Raw genomic sequence first — 7,996 nt, 5'->3', positions numbered from 1 at the left:
TAGATAAATAAATAAGTAGAACTCCCAAAGGGGGAGGCGCTTCGAAAAAGGAAAGGTTACACGTGGAAAAACCCATAAAACCACGGGAGCCTGGTCAGAAAAAATAAGAAAGGGGTATAGAGTCCTTTCTCCTTTTACGTTACCTTTTTTTTTCTCTTTTTTTTTTTTTTACAAGTGTATTCTCAGAATTGGTCCGTTTATACTGGCCATTCTTCCAACAGTCACCCATCTTTCAACGAATTTGCTATGAGACAGCACTTCCCTCTCTACTCTCATCTTCCTTTTCAAGTGGAACTTGAAAAAGTTGATGAGGCCTTGGCCAAAGAGGAAAGTGTCTGTCTTTAGCCCTTTCAAACGGGTCCAGAGAACACCGAGGACGTTTAACATGTGAGAGCGATAAAACACTGCTCTGAAATCTACCCCAAAACATTTGGGAATAAAGACAACAAATGGAGCCTAAAATAACTGACAAAGTGTTGGACAATATCCGAGTAAGTAATACTCATTAAAATTTATTTCTATTTTCCAAATGAAACGATGTATTTTAACTGTGTATCATCTCCGTTACTCGCACAACACGTATAAACACTTTCTCCACACTGATAAAGTGCTGGACTATATCCGAGTAAGTAATACCCATTAAAATTTATTCCTAGTTTCCAAATGAAATTATGTATTCTAACTATGTATCATCTCCATCATTCGCACAACACGAGTAAATACACTCGCCACATTATGATCCAATCAGTAACAGACCATCTCCGTCCCCAACCACCAAGCAGAAAAAATGAAAAATAAATTAAATCATACTCGTATTATTCACCCCAAGGATAGCAAACGAGAAATATGTACTTTAAACTTGTTACACAAAAAGTTCGAAAAACTACACGTTCAAAACCATTTAACACCAGAAGGACCGGTACCCTACGAAAATGACTACTATCAAAATGTCCTGCAAATAAAATTTTACAAAAAGCATAAATGGACACGCGAGGAATATATTTCAATCCTACATGCTTATTTTACAGCAGTGCTCTACACACAGTACGAACTCACAACAACACATATATATATAATCTTGAAGAAAAATAACCTAGATAAAGATTTGGATACAGCAATGAACCCTAACAAACTAGCTAACATACGGAGATATATTCTCAATACAAAAAATAAGTATCAGAAGTAGAAATAGAACACTTAAAAGGAAAAATACATTAGGAAAACGTAGATAGTAACCACACATCAATGCCAAATAATATAATAAGCACGGGGACTGTAAAACACGAAGACAGACGTAACATGTCCAACAAAAACGAAGTAAAGAACGAAAGACAACTAACCCAGACTGTAGGAATGTGTAATGATGAGCAAAATGCACCAAACCAGAACACAGACAAAAATATTAACGGGAAGGAATACGAAACAAATATATTGGAAACTTGGAAACAATGAAGATGAAACTAATGATTATGATACTCTAAAAATGAGCATAATCAAACAATTGAAAACCACAGGTGTCAGTACGGACCACCGATTGTACCTCCTAAAAATTAAAATTTATAAAACAACATCAATAATAAATAGCATGAACCTGCTCGTCACAGAAGTAATAGCCACAGAAACAAATTTCAATATGACTAGGCTAGATGATATAATATATGCAGCAGCCTCTGTGGATGCAAAAGAAGCTGGATACCCCCTAAAACCCATCCAAATAGGTGTATCACCACCCAAACAAACCCTGTGGATAAATAATATCCAGATAAAAATAGAAAATAAGAGAAAGGATCTGTCAATCTTCAATGTAACTAGTAGACAATCAACACTACTAAGCAACACGAGGAGAAGAAAAATACTACGTAAATACAAAATTACAGAACAAGGTATACATGAGGTAAAAGAACAGCTAAAGCAAGATATCCTCACCAAAGCACAAAGAATCTGCCGGTACGAGAAATGCCAACGTTTCTCTGAACAAAACAAACTGTTCAACTCCAACGCCAAAAGATTCTACCAAGACCTTGGCAAAAAAAAGAGAGATCAATGCAGCACCAACAGCAGAAAAAAATGGAACTATTTTTGATAGAAATATGGTCGGCGAAGGAACAACATCAGAAAAGGTCTATCAAAACAACGAACACAGCACCTGAACAACCCTGAGCCCTAGGTCAACCAGGCAATGCAAAACCGAATCAACAGGAAGGCATCGGGCACGACAAGATCCCCAACTTCTGGTTAAAATACCTAACAGGAACACATAAAAAGCTGGCTGAGAAATTTAATGAAATACTAACAGAGCCAGAGATGATACCTGAATGGCTCACGGAAGAGAAAACTATCCTAATTCGCAAATCCACTGAAACGGCAAACGCACAAAATTACAGACCGATAACTTGTCTCCCTACAATTTACAAAGCCTTTACTGCAATAATATTGCAGAGAATGTGCAAGCATCTGGAAGAAAACAACTTCTTTCCAAAAGAGCAGAAGGGATGTTGTAAGGGCTCATACGGCTGTAAAGATCAGCTACTGATCAATAAAGCCATAACTGAAGACAGGCGCAGAAAGAAGAAAGGTCTAAGAATGGCCTGGATCGATTATCGAAAGGCTTTTGATAGTATTCCTCTTAGAAACATTATCCATGAACAAGGTAGCACCAATAATTATAAAATATATAAAACATTCCATGAATAATTGGTAGACAGTGCTAGCTCCAGATAAAAGAGGGACTCATCAAAACCAAAGCCATACTCGTTAGAAGAGGAATATTCCAGGGTGACATACTCTCTCCACTGCTTCTCTGCTTGTCACTGACACCTTTATCTGACATGCTAAACAGAACTGGAGGTGGATACAACTATTACGGCAAAACAATCAGCCGCTTCTTATATATAGACGATCTAAAACTGTACGGTACAAATGATAAACAGCTGGAAACATTACTACAGACAGTACATGGATTTACCAAAGAAATAAACATGAAATTTGGCTTAGGAATATGTGCCAAAGCAACCTTGAAAAGAGGAAAACTAGTTAAGAGTAGCAACGTCATACTAGATAAAGCAAATGAAACAAGAGAATTAGACCAAAGCCAGATATACAAATACTTAAAAATCAATGAACTAGATACGATAAAACACCCACCATAAGAAAAGAATACTATAGACGAGTTAGATTAACACTGAAAACAGAGCTCCATGCGAAAAACAAGATAATAGGTATCAACACTCTATCCGTCCCTTTTACAGCTACAATATTCTTAAATGGACTCTAAATGAACTAATCAAAATAGACAGGAAAACAAGAGAAATAATGATAGGACTTAGGATGCACCACCCAACATCTGACATAGAAAGGTTATATATACAACGTATCGAAGGTGGTAGAGGCCTTATACAGCTAGAAAACTATAACAAGATAAACACCATAAGGACTACAGAAACACCTACTTCAGAAGCAAGGAAAACAAATACAAATAGTCACAAAACACGAACAAAGTGGAAAAACTGTTTTCAGTATTTAAGGAAGCTGACAAATACAAAACAGAAGTCATAGTACCTAACAACTATGAAGAAAAAGAAGAAATATCAAAGGTTGTAAAACAACTGAAATCCAAACTAAAACTGGAATAGCAACAGGTCATGATAAAACGATGATAAGAAAAGCCCCTTCGTGGCAAATATTGGGTTAAACTAAACAGAAAAGTTAGCTTAGGGTGTTTCCAACAGTAAAGCACCAGGAATTATCTCGGTGATATTCCCTCGAAAATCTCGGATTTTCGGTGGGAACTGGGTTTTTAAGGGTATGTGTATGTGTTTTGTGTTGTTTGAATGATTGTATGTATGCAGGTAGGGAGATTGTGGGTGTGACAAAATCTTCTGGCGTAATGTTTGTGTGTGTTATTATAAACTTCATTAATTCATTATTTTTTGTGTTTATTGCCTGTAGTTTGTAATGCTAGTCTTTTTAATTTGTATGTTGTTGTTGTTGCTGTTGTTGTGGTTGTGATTTTTGTTGTTGTGGTTGAGTGTGGGGGATGGCTTGTTCTTCAGATGTTAGAGGTGGTGGTATCGATGCAGTGTTTGTTTTGGTTGAATTTGTTTGTGTTGGTTTGATTTTTTTTCTCTCTACTTCTTGTGTGGATGAGGATTGTTGTTGTTTGTCCATATGTTTGTTTTTTTTCTGTCTCTCTTTCGGGTTTTTTTTTTGTTGTTGTTTTGTTTTCAACTTCTACTCCTCATCTTAGTCCGGCTCTCCACCAGTGAAGTCCACTCGCTCCGCATCGGGAAGTGAAACATCTTCGGGCGCTGAGAAGTATTTGGGGGAAACTCGATGTCGGTATAATAATAATAATAATAATAATAATAATAATAATAATAATAATAATAATAATAATAACCCTTTCTACTATAGGTACAAGGCCTGAAATTTTGGCGGAAGGGTTCAGTCGATTAGATCGATCCCAGTACTCAACTGGTACTTAATTTATCGACCCCGAAAGGATGAAAGGCAAAGTCAATATCGGCGGAATTTGAACCCAGAACGTAAAGACAAACGAAATGCTACTTAGCATTTTATCCGGCGTGCTAACGATTCTGACAGCTCGCTGTCTTAATAATAATAATAATAATAATAATAATAATGATGATGATGATGATGATGATGATGATGATGATGATGATGATGATAATAATAATAATAATAATGATAATAATAATAATGATAATAATAATAATAGTTGTTTCAAATCTTGGCATAAGGGCAATAGTTTTAAGAGGTGGGAGTAGTCGATACCATCGAACCCAGTACTTGACAGAAGGATAAATGGCAAAGTTGACCTCACCGGAATTTGAACTGAGATCACAATAAGTTGGAAGAAACATCGCTCAAATTTTGTCCGACGCTCTAACGATTCTGTCAGCTCACTAACTTAAGAGTTTGAAATTTTGGCATGTAGCCAGTAATCTTCAGGAGACTGGGAGTGTCGGTCGACTATATCGACCCCAGTATTCAACTGGTACTTATTTTATCGGCCCCGAAAGAATGAAAGGCAAAGTCAACCTCGGCGGAATTTGAACACAGGACGTAATGAGCGGGAAGAAATTCCGCAACGCATTTTTCGCCGACACTCGAAATGGTTCTGCCTGCTCGCCGCCTTAATGGTGGTGGTAGTGGTGATGGTGGTGGTGGTGGTGATAATAATGATGATGATGATGAAGATGATGATAACGCATATAATTTGTCTGCACTTGCTTATCAGTACTTGTTGGTTTTTAGTGTTATGTCTACAGCATTGTCTGCTGCTATCTTTTTCTACACACTTACCTACAATATATAAATAAGCAACTGATATTTTTAGTATACTAAAAAAGAAAAAAAAAAACGTCATGCCCATCACTATAGGTTCGAGGAGGAGAAAATGTCTCGAAGTATTCTATTACATCATTTGATGTTCTGAGTCTAAAAATTGCAAGGGGTCAATGTTCTCTGTTCGTATCTGTTGTCGATAAAACGACCAAAACAAACGTACAAAGATAATAATAAAATCTAAGACGACAATATCCAATGCATTCAATGAGAGAGTTAGCTACTATTTCTAGTAAATTTAGCGACCATGTAGAGGTTACCTAGATAGACTTATATATTTATTTCATGTTGTTGTTAGCACTCCGTCGCTTACGACGTCGAGGGTTCCAGTTGATCCGATCAACGGAACAGCCTGCTAGTAAAATTAACGTGCAAGTGGCTGAGCACTCCACAGGCACGTGTACCCTTAAGGTAGTTCTCGGGGATATTCAGCGTGACACAGTGTGACAAGGCTGACCCTTTGAATTACAAGCACAACAGAAACAGGAAGTAAGAGTGAGAGAAAGTTGTAGTGAAAGAGTACAACAGGGTTCGCCACCATCCCCTGCTGGAGCCTCGTGGAGCTTTAGGTGTTTTCGCTCAATAAACACTCACAACGCTCGGTCTGGGAATCGAAACCGCGATCCTATGACCGCCAGTCCGCTGCCCTAACCACTGGGCCATTGCGCCTCCACAATTATTTCATGTTATATAATAGAGAAAGGACACTACGTTGAATGTATGTTGTGGATAGTAATTCTAACTTTGTGTACGATATATGGATATAGTTTTGTAATACCCTGAGATTGGAATGTTTCCTCTGTTTTAACTATGACTAATTTTCTAGATAAAACAGATAAAATAGTCACACTAAACTCTGAAATACGTAGTACCAACATCTAAATAAATTTCATTATTTTCATAAGTTCTGAACCCCCATCGAAGTAATATTCTGAACAGAAGGAATTACTAAGTCGATAAAGACGGATTCTTACAATTTAACATTTTTTTTAGCATCAGTCACTAAACTGCAACCATGCCGGAACACCCACTTAATAGGTTTAGTCGATCAAATCAACCCCTCCCAGCAGTTAATTTAAATTATGGGCAAGAGGAATTAAACTCTTCTGTATTCCCTTTTTTGTCCCAATCATCGTTACTCTGAAGAAGTACGCTCTCCCAAACGTCGGAAACTCCACTCCTCATCGTATTATTACTTTAATCTTTCTATCATATAATTTATAGACAGCTACATATATATGTGCACATAGCTGTGTGTGTGTGCGTATATGCGTGTGTTTGTGTGTGTGCATATATAAAGATATATATATATATATTCGATTCCAAGCAATGACCTAAATAATAATAATAATAATAATAATAATAATAATAATAATAATAATAATAATAATAATAACATGGAAAAACACCTTAGCAATGAGAACCCAGGGGTTCGAAATTTCTCCAAGACACCTGAAGAAGGCTGGAGGGCATATCAGCCGAAACGTTGCATTAACAACAAACAAGATGAGGACAAATATCCGTCGAATGAAAATGATAATACAAATAAAGTACATAATTCCTCATCTCTTAAATATAGAATTGTATCTCTATAGACAACTTCCGCATTCAATCATCTTCAATTCGGTGTTCGTTCCTACCCATACCTAGGTCATGAACCTTGGGTAGTGACCGAAAGAATACGCCACGAGTACAGACGTCTGAGACAGGGTTCTTCCGAAGGGCTCTTGATGCAACGTTGCTCGAGAGAGAGCGTGGCTCAGAAATGAGAGTAGTTCTCCAGGTAGAGCTGATGCTTCTCCAAGTTGAGAGATAACAGCTCTGATACAACAGACATGTGGTGAGAATGTCTCAGAAAGGAATCACTGGACAGGTTCTACAGGCAAAACCAACCGGTAGGGGACTCAATGATAGACCATAAGCAAGATGATTGGACAACATCCATAACTTTGGCTACTTTCACTTGGAGACTCAGCTGGTTCAATTGGAGACGTTTGCTTCTGAGATGACCCGATGGAAGGCGTGCTTGAGGACTCTGCCCCCTCGACTCTCTTAGGTTTAAGTGGGGGAAGAAAATGGGATGAGATGAGATGAGATGAGATTATTACTGTTAAGATGTAAGGCAGCGAATTGGCGGAATCATTAGCACGTACTGAGTTGGAAGAATCATTAGCACAATCTGAGTTCAAATTCCGCCGGGATCGACTTTGGTTTTCATCCTTTCGGGGGTCGAAAAATTGACTAGTCCCCTTCCCAACAATTTCAGGCATTGTGCCTGTAGTAGAAAAGATTATTACTATCAAGGTGACGAACTGGCAGAATCGTTAGCGCGCTGGACAAAATGCTTTGCGGCATTTCTTCTGGCCTTATGTTCTGAGTTAATAATTATTGTTATTATTATTAAAGCAGCGAGCAAGCAGAATCATTAGCTTGCCGGACAAAATGCTTAGCGGCAGTTCATCCGTACTTACTTCTTAATTCAGATGCCGCCGTGGTCGACTCTACCATTCATCATTTCGGAGTCGATAAAGTAAGTTGAACAGTGGGGCCGATGTAATCGACTTAACTAAAATTTGAAACCTTTATTCTTCCTCTCCTCCTCCTCCTCCTCCTCCTCCTCCTCCTCCTC

The sequence above is a fragment of the Octopus bimaculoides genome, chromosome 1 (assembly GCF_001194135.2).
Source record: "Octopus bimaculoides isolate UCB-OBI-ISO-001 chromosome 1, ASM119413v2, whole genome shotgun sequence".
Classification (NCBI taxonomy): domain Eukaryota; kingdom Metazoa; phylum Mollusca; class Cephalopoda; order Octopoda; family Octopodidae; genus Octopus; species Octopus bimaculoides.
The sequence above is the reverse complement of the archived record's forward strand: the minus strand, read 5'-3'. Positions refer to the sequence as shown.